General features: G+C 50.2%; 2 protein-coding genes across 7 annotated transcripts in view; one reads left to right on the top strand and one right to left on the bottom strand.

Annotated features, from left to right (window-relative positions):
• The window catches only part of TMEM132B (transmembrane protein 132B), a 1,306,862-nt gene that overhangs the window by 828,394 nt on the left and 458,828 nt on the right, over positions 1 to 19,640 (bottom strand). The window lies entirely within an intron of this gene.
• The window catches only part of SCARB1 (scavenger receptor class B member 1), an 88,782-nt gene that overhangs the window by 28,555 nt on the left and 40,587 nt on the right, over positions 1 to 19,640 (top strand). The gene's annotated exons all lie outside the window — the stretch shown is intronic.

Genomic DNA, 19,640 nt, shown 5'->3' with positions numbered 1-19,640 from the left:
GACATCAGGCTGGCTTTGGTCCACAGGCCGTAGCTTGTTGAAACCTTGCTAAGAATAGACAGGAATAATGCTTTTGCTTGAAAACAGCCAGCTTTATTGAGGTTGGGGTGTTTGAAAGAAGGCATATTCGCTATCTGACTTGTGTGGAAACAGTGGGGCTGGGATCAGCCCTGGTGGAAACTGTTCTTGTCCGAAAAAGCAAGTAGAGGTGGGCTGCCTGGAGTTCCCATCACGGAGGTGCAACTGGGGAGCAGGACGAGGCCCTGATTTGGTGAGGAAGGAGAGGTTGTGCTTGATTCGTCTCTGTGCCCGGGGACCAGGACTGTGTGCACCTTCCAGCATTCTCTTCGCTGTTCCAAGCTCCTTATTGCCACGCCTGCGCTGGGCCTTTACCAAGGCAGTGCCCAGGCTTTGGTGTCAGACCCGAGGTCGAGACTGTGCCACTATCAGGTTTGTGCTCTTGGGTAAGCAAGTGGTTTAATCTCCCTGTACTTCACCTTCTTCATCAGTAAAATGGAGAATAACTACCTGCCTCACAGATGAATTGTTAGCTTTATTCTATTTTATTTTATTTCATTTTATTTTGAGACAGGGTCTTGCTCTGTCACCCAGGCTGGAGTACAGTGGCACGATCATGGCTCACTGCAGCCTCGATCTCCTGGGCTCAAGGGATCCTCCTGCCTCAGCCTTCCACGTACCTGGGTCTACAGGCATACACTACCACACTTGGCAAATTTTTTTTTTTGAGACAGAGTCTCACTCTGTCGCCCAGGCTGGAGTGCAGTGGTGTGATCTCGGCTCACTGCAAGCTCCGCCTCCCAGGTTCACGCCATTCTCCTGCCTTAGCCTCCCGAGTAACTGGAACTACAGGCGCCCGTCACCAAACCCAGCTAATTTTTTTGGTATTTTTAGTAGAGACAGGGGTTTCACCGTGTTAGCCAGCATGGTCTTGATCTCCTGACCTTGTGATCTGCCCGCCTCGGCCTCCCAAAGTGCTGGGATTACAGGTGTGAGCCACCACGCCAGGCCCACATTTGGCAAATTTTAAAAAATATTTTGTAGAGATGGGGCTCACTCGACCTCCTGGGCTCAAGCGATCCTCCTGCCTTGGCCTTCCAAAGTCCTGGGATTACAGGTGTGAGCCACCACACCCGGCCTAATTGTTAGGTTTAAATAAATGAAAGCGTTGCTTTAGATGGGATGCTTTGAGCTAGAAACAGCATAAAACTTGCCTCCAGTGGCTTCTCTAATGCAGATGTTTACTGTTGTGCTTCCTGAGAGACGGGAGGTGGTGGTTTCCAGACGCCTTCAGCAGTTCAGGACATCGTGCTCTGCCTCGGTAGAGTTTGCCCAGTGGCTCTCCGAGGTGGATGTATTGACGGACACTCTGGCCAGTGATGCACGCGCGAGAACTCTGGTGCTTGTCAGTGCGTGCCAGTGAATATGTATGATGTCCCTGAGCTCTTCCTACTGTGTACCTGAGTCACTTGTGACTTGCATGTCCTTTTCCCCACTTGCTGCTCAGTCCACAAGGGCAGGAATCCTGTTGGATTAACTTTACCCCTGTAGCACTGATTGCCCACTTTAGGTGCTCAGGCAGCTAAATCACTCATGAATGAATGATTGAGTGAATGAATGAAGGAATGCCGCGTTCTCATCATGTGTTACTATAGGACAGGGATTGCAAACTCTGCAGGAACATACATAGGGGAAGGGCCCTGGCATGAGGTCATAGGGAGTGGTGGGGTCTGTTGCAAGCTGGAGGGCATACCCCATCTGTGAAGCGGCTGCTGCTCTGCTCCAGCAGGCTGGGCCACGTGGCATGCAGGTCTGGAGCTGGACATCACGCAGGTTCCCAAAAGAAGCCAAAAGGCTGGAATTTACCTGCTGGTTTAAGATACTGTTGACAGATTCAAATATTTTGAAATATCTTGTGATCCAAAACCCATCTACTGGTCAAATCTGGCCCATGGGCCCAGTTTGTGGCATCTAGTTCAAGAAGAGATAAGATCTAGTCTGTGTTTTTTTTAGTGGGGGTGGGGAGGATGGGGTGTATAAGAAATTTTGAGTGAATTAAAAAAAACTTATGAAAAATTTCAAGGGCTGGGTGCAGTGTCTCACGTTCGTAATCCCAGCTCTTTGGGAGGTTGAAATAGGAGAATTGCTTGAGGCCAGGAGTTTCAGACCAGCCTGGGCAACATAGTGAGACCCCTACAAAAAATAAAAAAATTAGCTGAGTGTAGTGACGGAAGCTGCTGTGGTCCCAGCTACAAGGAGGCTGAGGCAGGAGGATGGTTTGAGCCCAGGAGTTCAAGGCTACAGTGAGCTAGGACTGCGCCAGTGCACTCCAGCCAGGGTGACAGAGCGAGACCGTCTTTTAAAAAAAAAAAATTAAAACATACATAAAAATAGACCGGTGTGATGGTCATGCGCCCTGTAACTTGCCGAGGAGATACCAAGTCCTGCCTTCTGCACGTGCCTCCATACAGTTCCCCCTTTTCCACGTTGTTCCGGGGCTCATGCCAGACATTGCCTCATCCATCAGTGTCTCTAATACAGCCATGGCTCTTCATGGTGCATTGGAGTCCGGACGCTGGAGGGCTCGCTAAAACACAGATCACCAGGCCCCAGCCCCTGAGTGTCTGAGTGCAGCGGGGGATGTGTGAGCATCCTGGGCGTGGAGCTTCCCATTGAAGAGGACACTGGGTTTCCTGCCAGGCCCACCTTGTCTGTAGCGAAGCCTGCCTTCTGGCCGAGATAGGGCTGCGGGGGGAGGAAAGGGTGCACGGGGCAAATGTCACACTCCCTGGTGCAGGGGTGTTCCCTGTAGGGGTGGCTGTGTGGGAAGATGCTCTGGGGTCTCTGGGTGGATGTAGCAGGCTGAGTGTCAGGGACCACCTTTTGTTTCTGGGGGGGATAGGGTCTTGCTCTGTTGTGCAGCCTGGAGTGTAGTGGTGTGATCACAGCTCACTGCAGCCTCGACCTCCTGGGCCCAAGCAATCCTCCTGCCTCAGCCTCCCAAGTAGCTGGGACTACAAGTACACGCCACCATGCCTGGCTATTGTAAAAAAATTTTGTTGTAGAGATGAGATCTTGCTATGTTGCTCAGGCTGTTGAACTGCTGGGCTCAAGTGATCCTCCCATCTTGGCCTTCCAAAGTGCTGGGATTACAGGCGTGAGCCACCATGCTCAGCCAGGGACCACACTTCAAGAACTGCTGCCTGAATGGGTACCTGGTAAACACCACCACTACGACAAAGCAAAAGAAAATCCCCGAACATCACCACAGTACTATGCTCACACCAGAAGTCATTCTGTAGGGCAGTAATGATCTTTGAAAGGTGGACCTGCTCGAATGTTCAGAAATTGCCCAAGGCTTCATGCCTGGAGCGGGAGGCTCTGCCTGGACCCTCAGCCCCTTGTTGGTTGGGCCCCTTTTGGGGCCTCAGGAGGTGTGGCTCAGGGACCAGCAAAAGGGATCAGCACCGGTGACGTCTGTTTCTGGTCCCGGCCCCGCCTGGAAGTGTCTGGGAACCTGAGGACCCTGGAGTGGCTCTGACCTCTGGCTGCCTCCCTGTCCCCCTGTGCGTCCCGTGGGAGCTCACTGGCTTTGGAGGCCTGCTTTTGACAAGCCCTCTGGCTCTGATGTAGTGCAGGGGAGGGGGCTCTGGCCTTGCAGGGCCCCTCAGGCCCCTGCTGGCTGTTGCCTGCATTCTCCCTCCCGTGTGGCTGAGGATGAAGCTGGCTTCCCCCTTTTCAGGGCGAGCCTCAGTTCATGTTTCTGGACACCCTCGTGTCACTGGTAGGCGGCCTCAGGAGTCACGAGGAGGCAGTGCAGGCAGTGTGGGCATGTCCGCAGCCCCGAAGGGCTTGGTTTTCAGATCTCAGCTGCAAGAACAAAGCGCCCCGTTGAGCTGCTTGAAAGCAGCCACAGGAGAGTGTCCTGCTCCACGGATCATCCCTGGCCCGGGTTTCTCTTACTCTTAGGACAGCTCAGGCCGAAACACAGCAGGGTGCAACAGCGGGGGGGGGGGGGGATGTGTGAGCATCCTGGGCGTGGAGCTTCCCATTGAAGAGGACACTGGGTTTCCTGCCAGGCCCACCTTGTCTGTAGCGAAGCCTGCCTTCTGGCCGAGATAGGGCTGCGGGGGGAGGAAAGGGTACACGGGCAAATGTCACACTCCCTGGTGCAGGGGTGTTCCCTGTAGGGGTGGCTGTGTGGGAAGATGCTCTGGGGTCTCTGGGTGGATGTAGCAGGCTGAACAATGTCCCCAAAAGATGCTGGCATCTTAATCCCCAGGACCTGTGAATATGTGACCTTCCTCGGCAAAAGTGGCTTTGTAGGTGTGATTAAGTTGAGGATCTCACACCAGGCATGATGGCTCACACCTGTAATCCCAGCACTTTGGGAGGCCAAGGTGGGAGATTTCTTGAGCCCAGGAGTTTAAGACCAGCTCGGGCAACATAGTGAGACTCCATCTCTACAAAAAATTTAAAAATTAGCCAGGCGTGGTGGTGTGTGCCTGTGGTCCCAGTTATGTGGGAGGCTGAGGAAGGAGGACTGCTTGAGCCTGGGAGTTCGAGGCTGCAGTAAGCCGTGATTACGCCACTGCATTCCAGCCTAGGCAACAGAGTGAGACCCTGTCTCAAAAAAAAAAAAAAAAAAAAAAAAGTTAAGGATCTTGAGATGGGAGATGAACCTGGATTGTCCAAGGGGCCATGATGCTTTCACAAGGATCTTTGTCAGAGGGAGGCAGGAGGGTCAGAGTAGGAGATGTGACTGCAGAAGCAGGGGTTGGAGTGATGAGGGGACAGGAGACAAGGAATGTGGAGGCCTCTTAGAAGCTGGGAAAGGGAAGGAAATGGATTCCTCCCTGAGCCTCTGGAAGGAAGCACATGTCTGCACCATGACTTTCATCCCGTCTCAGGGGGAGTCCCAGTTTGGACTTCTCCCCCGCAGAACTATAAGATAGTAAGATAATAACTTTGTATTGATCTGAGCCAGTGTCAATTGTCAATTCTTACAGCAGCAGTGGGAAGCTAATACAATGGAAATGCTTCCATTAAAGCCAGGCCATTAACATGATAGTATAGTCTGGTTTGGGTGGACTTAAATAAAATATTTAAGCTTAAAATAATGTTGTAAGTTTTAATATATGAACTTTTGAAATTTTCAATGTTTTTAAAAAAAGACTTTAATGTCTTGGAAAAATATAAATATGAAGTACACATTTTTCCTTTTGCTTGAAGCTGTAATATGATTCGGTGAGGCACTGATTTGGCCCTCCCTGTATTGCTGCGACAGAGCCTGCTTGTTTTAAAATAACTTTCTATTTTAGAACTTTTTTTTTTGAGACGAAGTCCCACTCTGTCGCCCAGGTTGGAGTGCAGTGGCACAATCTTGGCTCACTACAACCTCCGCCTCCCAGGTTCAAGTGATTCTCCTTCCTCAGACTCCCAAGTAGCTGGGACCACAGGTGCCTGACACCGCACCTGGCTAATTTTTGTATTTTTAGTAGAGACGAGATTTCACTATGTTGGCCAGGCTGGTCTCCAACTCCTGACCTTCAGTGATCCACTTGCCTTGGCCTCCCAAAGTGCTGGGATTCCACAGGCGTGAGCCACTGCGCTCGGCCTAGAACAGTTTGACTTTCCGAAAAATTGGGAAGATAGTGCTGAGTTCCCACATATCCCACAGCCAGTGTCCCCTGCTATTAACATCTTAATGGAATGGGATACATTTATTGCTATGAATGAACCAGTGTTGATACATCAGTAATAACTAACATCCAGACAGGATTCGGGTTTCCTTCGTATCCTTTTCTGTCTCAGGACCCCACCCAGGGCCCCAAATCACGTTTGTCCCTCACGTTGCCTTAGGCTCTTCTGGTCTCTGCGGGTTCTCAGACTTTCCTGGCTTTGGATGGCCTGGATTGCGTTGATGAGCACTGGCTAGGGATTTGGCGGGACGCCCCTCTGCCGGGATTTGTCCGTTGTTCTTCTATTGATTAGACCCTAGTTCCGGGTTTTGGAAGGAAGATCGCAGCGTCGAAGGGCCGTTCTCAGCACTTTATGTCCACATGACCTGTCCCTGCTGCATGGGTCCTATTCTTTATTCCTTGTTACAGGTAAAGAAACTGAGGCACAGGAAGTTGTATCAGGCGCCTGCTGGTAGGTGGAGGATGGGCAGGGGGTTGAGGGGACAGGGAGTGGTCAGAGTCCCTTTGCTAGTAAGGAGGGGACCCCAGACCTCTCACATCTCTCCAGGGCCCCCGGCGGTCTCCTGGCTGGCCTTGCTGCTCTGCTTCAGAAATCAGACTTGACAGGGGACTGCGACCCTGATTGGGCCTTGGTGGCTGCAGGTGCTGTCTTATTAGAGACACCACTTGAGGGTGTATGGAACATCTGAAGAGTACCCATCTCTGGATCAAGAATTTTTTGCTTTAGGTCAGGCATGGTGGCTCACGCCTGTAATCCCAGCACTTTGGGAGGCCGAGGTGGGTGGATCACCTGAGGTCAGGAGTTTGAGACCACCCTGGCCAACATGGCGAAACCCCGTCTCTACTAAAAAAAAAATACAAAAATTAGCTGGGTGTGGTGGCAGGCACCTGTAATCCCAGCTACTTGGGAGGCTGGGGCAGGAGAATCGGTTGAACCCGGGAGGCGGAGGTTGCAGTGAGCCGAGATCGCACCACTGCACTCCAGCCTGGGCGACAGAGCAAAACTCTGTCTAAAAACAACAACAAGAACAACAACAGCAACAAAAAAAAACATCAGCTGGGCATGGCGGCACGTGCCTGTAGTCCCTGCTATTCGGGATGCTGAGGCAGGAGAATTACTTGAACCTGGCAGACAGAGGTTGCAGTTAGCTGAGATCACACCACTGCACTCCAGCCTGGGTGACAGAGTGAGACTGTCTGAAAAAAAAATTTTTTTTTTTTGCTTTAATTTTTTTCCTTAAAAAAATTGAAGTATCAAATACATAAAGAAAAGTGCACAATTTCGGTTAGAGGTTGATGGATTTTTACCTAGGTATGCATGCTTATAATGACCCCCTGTACGGAGTGTAAACGGCTTCCCCGCACCCCTCCCTGTCAGTAGCCACCCCTGAGGTCCTGCTGCCCCCACCTCTATCCCCATGGGTTGGTTTTGCCATCCCCTGGGACATCACATACATGGACTCATGCACATGGTCCCTGTGTGGGATTTACCCTGTCATTGTGTGTCTCAATTGGTCATTCCCTTTTGTTGCTGGGTAGCATTCCATGGTATGAGTGTGTCCCCATTTGTTATGCATTCACTTGCTTGTAGACATTTGTGTTGTTTCCAGTTTGGGGCTGTTATGGGTACGGCTGCTATGAGCATTTGTGGATAATCTTTGTGTGGTTGCATGCTTTCATTTCTCTGCAATAAATACTGGGGGTGGGATTGCTATATTGTAGGGTGAATGTCCAGCTTTGGTAGAAAAAGTATATTCCAGAGTGATTGCACCAATGCACACTTCCACCAGCAATGTGTGAGCACTCTGGCTGCTCCACATCCTCGTCAACACTTGTTATTGTCAGTCTTTTTCATTTTAGCCATTCTGGTGTATGGCATGGGATCTCACTGTGAGTCTAGTGGGCATTTCTCTGATGACTAAGTCACCCAGGGCTGGTGTGTGACTCCAGGAAATCACAGGGATCCTTTCTTCTATCTCCTATTCTGCTCCACCCTTCTTCATGTGTGGCTTCCATTCTTAAGGGGGGTCTCACGATTCAAAATGGTTGCTCTAGCTCCCTCCATTGTGACTGAATTCCAGGCAGCAGGAAGGGGGACTTACCAACAAATACATAGGAATTTCAGATATTGATAATGTCAGGGAGACAAAAGAGGGTGGTGAATACAATGTGATGGGGGAAGGGCTGCTTTAGGACGAATGGTCTTTTCGTCCATTTTGTTCACTATTGAAGTGCCCAGGCCTAGAGCAGAGCCTGCCATACAGTGGGGGCTCAAAAGAGACAGTTGAGGAATTGAAGAGTGCTCAGGGAAGGTCTCACTGAGAAGGTGACTTTAGACTTGAGAAGTGAGGGGCTCACTTTTGTGGGCATCAGGGGAAGGATTGGCCCTGGAGGAGCAAAGAGTCAGTGCAAAGGCCCTGTGGCAGAAACTTGCCTGGTGGCTCAGGAGCACAGCAAGGCCAGTGTGGCTGGAGCAGAGTGAGCGAGGCAGATAGGAACGGGGGAGGAGACTGGAGTGACTACAGGGAGCTGGGTTGTGCAAGGCCTCATTGGTCACTGTCAGGAATTTAGATTCTCTTCTGAGATAAATAGGAAGGCATAGGGGAGGTTTGAGCAGAAGAATGACATGCTCTGACTTTAATCTTAAAAGGATAACTTGGATTCTGTGGGGAGAATGGGGCGGGGGGCAAGAGCAGAGGCAGGACAACAGTGAGGAGACTACGGCACCCGTCTGCACAAGCCAGGATGGGGGCCACGATGGTGCTGGAGAGAAGTGGATGGATTTGAGGCATACTTTAAAGCGAGAGCAGCCCAGCCTTGCTGCTGGATGGGTGCTAGGTGGGAGGGAAATGGAGGACTCAGGAATGACTCAACCTCTTTGCTTAAGCAACTCACACGCGTGGGTTTCTTGTAAAAACCCTTTATTTTACTCTTCTTACCTTAGTCCTTTAAAAATGAAAAGAAGTTGGAACATGAGCCAAGGGTGTGGTGTTCCCAAGTCCCAGATTGGATTAGCCTGTGTTGTTGTCGTTCCTGCATTTACAGGCCCCACGGGGCTGGGGATGCCAGGGGCCCTGGGATTCAGGGTGTAGTCAGTGACTGACTGGCTGGTCCAGAGTGGGCAGGGCCTGGCCTTGCCCCAGAACTAGACTTCGTCTCGGCAAATTGGCTTCTTGGCTCATTTGGTCAGAGGTGTCTTTCTTGGAAGCCTGTTTTCTCTTCTCACAGGAGGAATTAGGCCTGCAATTCAGTGGCCAGGTCAAGTTAATGATTCATTTGTGAAGCTCCCGTGCAAGGAGCCCAGCGGGGATGGCCTAGGAGAGAAGTGTGAGGGCACAGGCCTAGACATGGATGTGGAGCCTGGGGCTCTGTCTGTCCCTGCTCCTGTGACCTTGGTCAGGCATTTGGCTTTGGAGCCTCAGTGTCTGCTTCTGTGAGATGAGTCATTGAGGATTTAAGAGGTGAAGTAGGTGGAAGTGTTTTGCTACCTGAACAGTGCTGGACAGATTGTCCATACAATTCTGCTCCCCTGGTGTCTCAGGGCAGGGGCGCCTCAGGGCAGGGGCCCCATCGTGTTCATCCTTGTGTCTTTAAATTCCTAGCATAGCATCTAGCCTGGGCGGGTGATTGTGCAGAGGATGAACTGCAATCCCAATGAGGTCAGAGCAGGCTCACTGTAGGCCGAGGTCATTCCAGCGGGCTTCATGGAGGAGGCGGCACCTGGGCGAGTGGGGTTTTAGGTTTGGAGTCAGGGGCCTCTCCAGGTACAGGGGAAAGTGCTGTGGGTGGTGGGAAGAGAGAGCTAAAAATTAATGTCTATGAAATCTTCATCTCATCCATCACACATTTACCGAGCTGTTGCCTCGGCCTAAACAGGAGGTACTCTCTGTGTATTTAAAAAAAAATAATCCCTTCTTAAATTTAAAACACACAAAGGAGGACTAGCATTACCACCTGGTAGACATTTCCATGTTGATTATATGGTTTCTGGTCTCACTTTTGCTCATTCACTCAGAAAATATTTACAGAGCTCCTGCAAGGTGCCAAGCACTGTCCCAGGCCCTGAGGACACATCACCAAACAAAGCAGCTGAGGATCTTGCCCTTGTGGGTTTATGGCCTGGCAGGGGAGACAGATGGACGATAAACCTGATAAGCTAGTTGTACCACGCGCTTGATGGCCACACTCAGCATGGAAACAACACAGCAGGTCGGGAGATCAGGAGTTTTAGGGGCAGGTCAGATGAGCCTTCTGAGAAGGGGGCATGTGAATAGAGATTCGAAGGTGTGAGGGATTTGACCACGTGGTTAGGAGGGAGCAGCAGGTGCAGAGGCCCTGGGGCAGAAGCATGGCTGCTTAGACAGGACAGCAAGGAGGCAGTGGGGCTGGGCTGAGTAGCAGACAGTGGCTGGATGTGGGGCTAGAGAGAACACAGGGACCAGATCAGGCAGAGGGACTTGTACGCCAATGTTCAGATGGTGGCTCGTATGTTATTTTCAAGAGATAACATGTTCACAATGACAGTTAAAGCTTCCCACATCCCCAGCCCCCGGCCCTCTCCTGAGATTGTTTGCAGGTTCCATTTCCCTGAATGGTTTTCTACATTTCCACATGGGTTTGTCTTCAGAAAAAATATCGAGTATTATTTCATGTGTTTGGAAAATTCACATCAAGAGGCCAATGTCAATTGTTTCTTTCTTTAGCCTTTTCTTCACTCGATTTTTTTTTTTCTTTTAAAATAAAAATTGAGGCCAGGTGCAGTGGCTGACGCCTGTAATCCCAGGACTTTGGGAGGCTGAAGCGAGTGGATCGCTTGAGCTCAGGAGTTCAAGACCAGCCTGGGCAACATAGTGAGACCTTGTCTCTACTAAAAACAAAAAAATAAAGAATAGAAAAAAATAGCCGGATGTGGTGGTGCGTGCCTTGTAGTCTCAGCTACTCAGGAGGCTGAGGTGAGAGGATCGCTTGATCTGGGGAGATCGGGAGGTCAAGGCTCTCCAGCCTGGACAACTGAGCGAGACTCTGTCTCAAATTAAATAAATAATAAATATTATATATATTTAAGGCATCCAACATGCTGTTTTGCTATATATATACACATAGTGAAATGATTACTACAGTTAAGCAGATTAACATATGTATCTCCTCATATAGTTACCTCTTTTTGTTTTTTTTTATTTTTTGAGACAGAGTCTTGCTCTGTCACCCAGGCTGGAGTGCAGTGGGGTGATCACGGCTCACTGTAGCCTTAACTCTCAGGCTCAAGTGATCCTCCCACTTCAGCCTCCTGAGTAGCTGGGACCACAGGTGCGTGCCACTGTGCCTGGCTAGTTTTTGTATTTTTTTTTTCTTCTTTTTGTTGAGATGGAGTCTTGCTCAGTCGCCCAGGCTGGAGTGCAGTGGCGCGATCTCAGCTCACTCCAAGCTCCGCCTCCTGGGTTCACGCCATTCTCCTGCCTCAGCCTCCCAAGTAGCTGGGACTACAGGTGCCCGCCATTACACCTGGCTATTTTTTTTTGTATTTTTAGTAGAGACGGGGTTTCACCGTGTTAGCCAGGATGGTCTCGATTTCCTGACCTCGTGATCTGCCTGTCTTGGCCTCCCAAAGTGCTGGGATTACAGGCGTGAGCCATCGCGCCTGGCCGTTTTTGTATTTTTTATAGAGACGGGCTGCCTATGTTGCCCAGGTGGTTCTCAAACTCCTGACCTCAAGCCATCCTCCCACCTCGGCCTCCCAAAGTGCTGGGATTATAGGCATGAGGCCCAGCCACCTCTTTGTTTTTAGTGGTGAGAGCACCTGAAATCTACTTCCAGTATACAGTACAGTATTAATTACAGTCCTCGTGCTGTGCATCCAACCTCCAGACCACTCATCCCATGTGACTGCAGCTTTGTGCCCTGTGACCTGCATCTCCCCACCTTCCCCAGCCTCCGCGCCGGAAGCACCATTCAACTCTCTGTGTGTTCAATGCCTTCAGGTTCCTAATCTCTAAAAGACAAATCTAAAAGTATTTGTCCTGCAGTATTTGTCTTTCTGTCAAGATTCTGCCGTTGAGGTATCTCCAAGTTGATGACATTTAATCACCGTGCAGCCACCGTGTGTGCAGAAGCCCAGCTTATCTTTGACTGAGAACCTGGCTGGGCTCCCTGTTGTTTTTCAAGGCAGGATCTCGCTCTGTCACCCAGGCTGGAGTGCAATGGTGTGATCTCGGCTCACTGCAACCTCCGCCTCCTGGGCTCAAGCAATTCTCCCACCTCAGCCTCCCGAGTAGCTGGGACTACAGTTGCATGTCACTGTGCTTGGGTAATTTTTGTAGTTTTAGTAGAGACGGGGTTTCACCATGTTGGCCAGGCTGGTCTGGAACTCCTGACCTCAAGTGCTCCACCCGCCTCGGCCTCCCAAGGCCTGAGATCACAGGCGTGAGCCATGTGCCTGGCCCTCTGTTCTTTTTTTGAGGTCTGACAATTCTTCTGGCGCTCTCTTGCACACATATGAGAATCTTTCTAGGGCAGAGTTTTCAAACTGTCAGATGTGATCAGATTGTGGGTTGTGAAATAAGTGGAGTGGGTAGGGATCAGCTTTTTTTTTTTTTTTTTTTTTTTGAGACGGAATCTTGCTCTGTCTCTGTAGGCTGGAGTGCAGTGGCGCAATTTTGGCTAGCTGCAACCTCTGCCTCCTGGGTTCAAGCAATTCTCCTGCCTCAGCCGCCCAAGTAGCTGGGACTACAGGCACATGCCACCATGCCCAGCTAATTTTTTATATTTTTAGTAGAGACAGGGTTTCACTGTGTTAGCCAGGATGGTCTCGATATCCTGACCTCACAATTCGCCCTCCCCGGCCTCCCAAAGTGCTGGGATTACAGGCATGAGCCACCGCGCCTGGCCTGGGATCAGCATTTTGAAAACAGAATGGAATAAGATAGAATATCAGAGGGGTGAATAATGGAGCCGTAACGTAAGTTGCATCATGCTGGGAAGGTGAGTGTTCCTTCGTGAAGCTTCTGGTGGGTGTGCAGGTCGTGGCCCTAGCGTGGCAGGAGCTGGGAAGCTGGTGCTCTGCGCCATGTCTGAACAGGGAACCCACAGACTATGGGACTTTGCTCACACCTGACCCAGTTAGAAACTGTCCGCAACTCCCTGGTGGCCAGACCCCCGCTGTGCACAGTCGTCCTGTTTCCAAACAGTTTTGCCTGTAGTTGTTTTCTTGGATGTCCTAATTTTTTCTCATCTACTGGGAAATGATATCTCATTTTAATTTGGAGTTAATCTTTCTTTTTGAAGTTGTGATTAAGATCCAGCTAACATAAAATTCACCAAAACCATTTACAGATGTACAGTTCAGTGACATTTAGTGCATTTGCAAGGTTGCGCAGCCATGACCACGACCTAATTCCAAAGCATTCTCATACCGTGCACCCATTAAGCAGTCACCCGCCATTCCTTTCTCCCCTAGCCCCTGGCAACCACCAATCTGCTGTCTCTGGATTTGCCTATTCTGGGCATTTCACTAAGTGTGGTCAGACACTATGCGTGGCCTTTCGACTGGCTTCTTTCACTCTGTGTCATGTTTTTGAGGTTTGTCCATGTGGTGGCATGTGTCAGTGTCGCATTCCTTTCTTTCTGTTTTTTGAGATGGAATCTCGGTCTGTTACCCAGGCTGTAGTGCAGTGGCGCGATCTCGGCTCTCACTGCAACCTCTGTCTCCCAGGTTCAAGTGATTCTCCTGCCTCAGCCTCCCGAGTAGCTGGGATTATAGATGGCTGCCACCATGCCCAGCTAATTTTTTTTTTTTTTTTTTAGTAGAGGTGGGGTTTCACCATGTTGGCCAGGCTGGTCTTGAACTCCTGACCTCAGGTCATCCACCTGCCTCAGCCTCCCAAAGTGCTGGGATTACAGGTGTGAGCCACCACGCCCGGCCACATTCCTTTCTCTAAAATTATATTTTTGGCTCTTTAAACACATTTCTTTTTTACACAATAGTAAACAACCAACGCATGCAGTCCCTTTTCTGAATGAGTCAGATGCCGCGTCTGGACAGATCAGCCTGTGTTCAGCCACTCATCTGTTGACAGACACTTGGGTCGTTTTTGCCCATTGCGAGCAATGCTGCTGTGCACATTCTTGTACGTGTTGTTTGAACACCCATTTTCAATTCTTTTTGGGTCTGTTCTGGGGAGTGGAGTTGCAGGGTCATACGGTAACTTTGTGTTTGACTGTTTGAGGAACAGCCAGACTGGTGTCCACAGTGGCTGTTCCACGTTACACTTCCGCCGGCAATGCACAAAGGTTTCAGTTCCCACACCCTTGCCAACACTTGTTATTTTCCATGAAAAAAAATTCTAGCCATCCTAGGGTGAGAAGTGGTGGCCCATTGTGACTTTGATTTGCATTTCCCTGATGATGTCAAGCACCTTTTCATGAGCTTGTTGGCCATTTGTGTATTTTCTTCGGAGAAAGGTCTTTTCAAGTCCTTTGACCATTTGCAGTTAACCTTTTATTTTTTTTAATTTCACATTATAGTTTCAAAAGGGTTTTAGTGAAGTGTAGCATACGTATAGAAAAGCCCACATATAAAGGGAACAACACCATACATTTTTCAGTAAACACAGTCATGGGTAACCAGCAACCAGATCAGGAAACAGAATTTTCACCCCCTTATCCCCCATCCTCCCAGGTGACCCCGTTCTGGCTTCTATTGATATGTCAGTCTTGCCTGTTCTAGAACGTCACATAAATGGGATTATATGTGTATGCACATATCTGCCTTTTGATCAACATGATTGCATTATATTTTAAAGGTAGTAATAGTATTCATTTATTTATTTATTTTTACTTAAAATATACTGGAGGTTGTTCCATAGTGGTAAATATAGCATGTCATGGGTGTTCTTGTTGCTGTTGTTTTTTTTTTCAGACAGGGTCTTGCTTTGTGGCCCAGACTGGAGTGCAGGGGGCATGATCACAGCTCACTGTAGCCTTGAACTCCTGGGCTCAAGCGATCCTCCCAGCTCAGTCTCCTGAGTAGCTGGGACCACAGGTGCGTGCCACCATGCCTGGCTAATATTTTTTGTATTTTTAGTAGAGACAGGGTTTCACCATGTTGCCCAGGTTGGTCTTGAACTCCTGGCCTCAAGAAATTCTCCTGGCTTTGCCTCCCAAAGTCCTCGGATTACAGGCATGAGCCACTATGACTGGCCTAATTTGATGGGTTGTATTGGATAGATATACTTCACCTATATGTCAACCAAAATCAAGATAGCTGGGCCAGTTCATATCAGTCCTCCATCCTGGTCCCCAGCAGCCACTGGTCTGGCTTCTCTCTCTAGAGTTTTCCCTTTCCCTGATGTCGCGGAAATGGTGTTGTGTGGTATGATTCTTACGATTCTTCTTTTCTTTTTTTTACTTGGGGTAGTGCTTCTGAAGCTCACCCATTGTTGTGGCGTTTATCCATGGTCGGTTCTTTTTGATTGCCAAGTAGCATTCCATTGTGTGGATATGTGTGTGGCAATTCATTTATCTGTTGATGAATATTTGAGTTTCCGTCTATCAAATATGGACATATCATTCCATGTTTGTTTTTGGTGAACATTCAGGCAAGTCACGCTCTTAAAGCCTTCCCAGCCTTTGCACAGGCTGTGTCTTCTGCCAGGCACTCCTCCACCGTGTTCTTTTCCTAGCAAAGCCCAGCTCATTTTAAAATTCCCAGCTCAGATGTCCCCTCCTCCAGGCAGCCTTCCTGGGCTCAAAGGGTCTATTTCGCCAGATGGGAGGGAGTGGTGTCCAACAAAGGCTCATCTTGGCATTCTGTCCCAACTTTGTGTTCCAGGGCCATGGTCTTTGACCTTGGGGGTGGTGGGGACAGAATCACAGAATCAGCCATATTAGGCAAAAGGCCACAGTGTCCCCACCACTGTTATCTAATCAGCTGCCTGGCCTAGTGTGGTGGAAAAAAGTCATCCTGCTGATCAAAAGCAGGGCAGAGTCCATGCCTTAACCCAGGTGGAGGTGGGGCAGAGAAGGGAGGGTCACTTAGTGACTGCAGGGCTGACCCTCCGGTGCCCGGGGTCTTCAGACCTTGTTCTAAGCACTTTGCCTCCATGGACTCGTTCAAACCTCACAGCAGCCCATGAGGCGACACTCTCCTTATGCCCGTTGTATGGTTGAGGAAACTGAGGCTGGGAGAAGGTCAGCGACCCTCCCCTGGTCACCCAGTTGGATGGGGCTGCGCTGGGTCTCTGAAGATTCCCTTTGGGTAATGTTGAATGAATGGACTGAAACCCAGGGCCCGAAAGCCTCTTCTGTTGGAGACAGAGAGAGAGAGAGAGAGAGAGAGAAAGAGACATGGACACGCGGCCGGATCCCAGGAATTCTTGGTTTAGCCCTGATTCATCTTCAGAACCACGCCGAGCAGGCCAGGGGAGGAGGAAAGCATGGTGAGATTCCAAAGGAGAAAGGCATCTCCAGCCCAGCAGACTCTGCTGAGAAACCGGGTGGGAGAGGAAGGCCGCAAAGGGAAATTGAGGCTGTGTGTGTGATGGAGTCTTGCTCTGTCGCCCAGGCTGGACTGCAGTGGTGTGATCACAGATCACTGCAAGCTCTGCTTCCTGGGCTCAAGTCATCCTCCCACCTCAGCCTCCCAAGCAGCTGGGACTATAGGCACCTGCCATCATGGATGACTGATTTTTGTGTTTTTTGTAGAGATGGGGTCTCCATGCTCAGGCTGGTCTTGAACTCCTGGGCTCAAGTGATCTGCCTGCCTTGGCCCCTCGAAGTGCTGGGATTACAGGTGTGAGCCACCACACTGGGCCTTGTTTTGCTTTTTTAAAAAAGCAGTTTTATTAAGGTGTGATTGATATAAAACAATGGCACATGTTTAATGTATGCAGTTTGATGGGCTGGTGTGTGCACACCGGGAAACCCGCCCCTGAGATGCAGGTGCTGAACGCACCTGTCACTGCTATGGTTCCCTCCTGCCCCCAACTGTTTTCTGTGGTGAGAACATACAGTTTGCGCTCTACTCCCTGAACACATTTTCCAGGGTTCTGGGTTTTGATGCTGTGTTTTCTATGGAGGGAGCACCAGCAGCTGGATGTGTCCCCCAGGCTGGAGAAGGGGCCTGGCCTGTGGTGAGCAGGGTCCCCAGGGCTGCAGGGTCTGTCCCAGACAGAGGGACCTGCAGTGCACGGGCTTGGAGGCTGGGTGAAGGCCAGGACTGAAGGAAGGGCTGGGTGATCGGGGCCTGAGAGTTGGGAGGGGCTGGAGCTGGTGCCTGTGAGCTGTGGTCGCATGGGGTGGCGGGAGCTGCCATGGGGTGGGGAGGGTGTTACTGAGGGGGCAGGACTGCTCTTTGACCCAGCTCACATACCACTTCCTCCAGGAAGACCTCCCGGACTCCTCAGTGCCCTCCAACTGTTGGTTGTATCTCTCTCCAGCCTTAGTTGTGCCTCAGTTTCCTAATCTGTAACATGGGAGTAATAATAGTGGAGGTGGCTGCCTCAAAGAGTCATGGTGCTGTTAAGAGGATGAGAACACAGTGAACAGCATCACCAGGCATGTGGCGCACCCCGGAAATGCTTGCTTCTGTTACCTCTTTAATATTGAGTTTATGTGCCTTCGTTTGCACCTATGGGCTGCTCAGGTCATAAGATGCTCCTTCTGGTGCTCGCAGCTGGGTAGGAAGACGCGTTTATCAATAAACAGTTATGGCACTTGAAGGCAAGTCTCTGATCTCCTGGTTTTTCCAAGAGAACTCCGAAATCCAGGTATTACATTATATCTTCCAGTGAAATCCAGGTATTACATTACATCTTCCAGCTTCTTGACAATGAATTCAGCTTCTTCATTTACACGCCACGTAGGTCAAACTAGACACAGTGTCACCAGCTCCATCGTACAGATGAGAAACTTGAGGTTCACAGGGGCTGACTTGCCCAAGTGGCCCCATGGAGTGCGACCCAGGGTCTGGCTGCCTCCAAATCTGCTCCTTCCAGGGGACGTGGGGCTGGCTCTGACTGGCCAGCTCAGCTGTCTGCCTCCTATAAAGACTCTGCGTATTGCTTCTGGCTGTCTGGGGACAATGGGGGCGGCTGTCCTCCTCTTAGAAGGCCATGTTCAAAAGAGGGTGGAAGGTGATGCAGCTGCCTGGCTGCCTGGCTTTGCAACATCAGCTCTAATCTGATGGGCTGGGTCACTCCTCCTGGGCTCTGACATGGTGTGGGCACTGAGGGGCCCGAGATCCTGGCTGGGTTGAGGGTGGGGATCAGGTGGACTGGGGGGGACCTCCCTGTGACACTGGGGCAGCGAATTATAGATCTAGAGGAGCAAAGCTGGGAGAGGAGTCCAAACGGACCCCAGGCATGTTTCCTATAGTCCCTTTAAGAAAATTATGTTTTTGCAAAGTTTTTAAATCAGGAGATTTCGTATATATTTCTGTATTTCTGGTTTTCATGGAAAACTTCTGTGTTCTCATCTTCCTCTGACTCCTCCCTGAATGGCTCACTCAGCCGCACAGGCAGGCTCTCTCCCAGCATCTCCCTACCACAGGGCATTTGCACAGGCTGTGGCTGCTGTGGAATGCCCCCCAACCCCCACCTTCTAGACTCGTGAGCTCCCTTCCTCACTACCTTCTGTTGGGTGTAGGTTGTGTTTGCATGTGTTCTCCCTTCCTTCCTTCCTTCCTTCCTTCCTTCCTTCCTTCCTTCCTTCCTTCCTTCCTTCCTTCCTTCCTTCCCTCCCTCCCTCCCTCCCTCCTCTCCCTCCCTCCTTCCCTCCTTCCCTTCCTTCCTTCCTTCCCTCCCTCCCTCCCTCCCTCCCTCCCTCCCTCCCTCCCTCCTTCCTCCCTTCCTTCCTTCCTTCCTTCCCTCCTTCTCCTTCTCCTTTTTGAGACAGGGTATTTCTCGGACACCCAGGCTGGAGTACAGTCCTGCCATCACAGCTCACTGCAACCTCGACCTCCTTGGCTCAAGTGACCCTCCCACCTCAGCCTTCCAAGTAGCTGGGACTACAGGTGTGCAGCACCGTGCCCAGCTAATTTTTAAAAAATTATTTTTTATAGGCTGGGCAAGGTGGCTTATGCCTTTAATCCCAGCACTTTGAGAGGCCGAGGCAGGTGGATCACTTGAGGTCAGGAGACTATCCTGGCTAACATGGTGAAACCTTACCTCTACTAAAAAAAAAAAAAAAATAGCCAAGTGTGGTGGTGGGAACTTGTAGTCCCAGCTACTTGGGAGGCCAAGGGAGGAGAACTGCTTGAACCCAGGCGGCGAAGGTTTCAGTGAGCCGAGATTGCACCACTGCACTCCAACCTGGGCAACAGAGTGAGACTCCCTCTCAAAAAATAAAATAAAATAAAAACAAATAAAAATACAAAAATTAGCCAGGCGTGGTGGTGGGGACTTGTAGTCCCAGCTACCCAGGAGGCTGAGGCAGGAGAATCACTTGAACCCAGAGGTGGAGGTTGCAGTGAGCCAAGATCATGCCACTGCACTCCAGCCTGAGCAACAGAGTGAGACTCCATCTAAAAAAAAAAAGAAATAAAAATAAATAAATAAATAAAAATATTCTTTGTAGAGATAGGGTCTTGCTATGTTGCCCAGGCTGGTCTCAAACTCCTGGACTCCAGAGATCCTCCTACCTCGACCTTCCATAGTTCTGTGATTACAGGCATGAGCCACGGCACCTGGCCTACATTTCACTTACGTGATGACTCTGTCTCAAATCCTGACCTCTCCCCAGTCCCTGCTGTGTTTCCTCTGTGCTCTGTCACGTAGCATGCGTTTTACCTGAGTTGTTTGGTGCCTCCCTTTCCCCCGCTACAGAGCTGGGCTTTTGGTCTGTCCTGGTCGCTCTCCCATCCCCAGCTCTTAGAACCTGCCTGGCACGTGGTAGTGCTCAGTGCGTGCTTGTTGAATGAATGAATGA

The sequence above is a fragment of the Macaca thibetana genome, chromosome 11 (assembly GCF_024542745.1).
Source record: "Macaca thibetana thibetana isolate TM-01 chromosome 11, ASM2454274v1, whole genome shotgun sequence".
NCBI classification, from domain to species: Eukaryota; Metazoa; Chordata; class Mammalia; order Primates; family Cercopithecidae; genus Macaca; species Macaca thibetana.
Note: the sequence above shows the minus strand (reverse complement) of the source record. Positions and strands in the feature narration are given on the sequence as shown.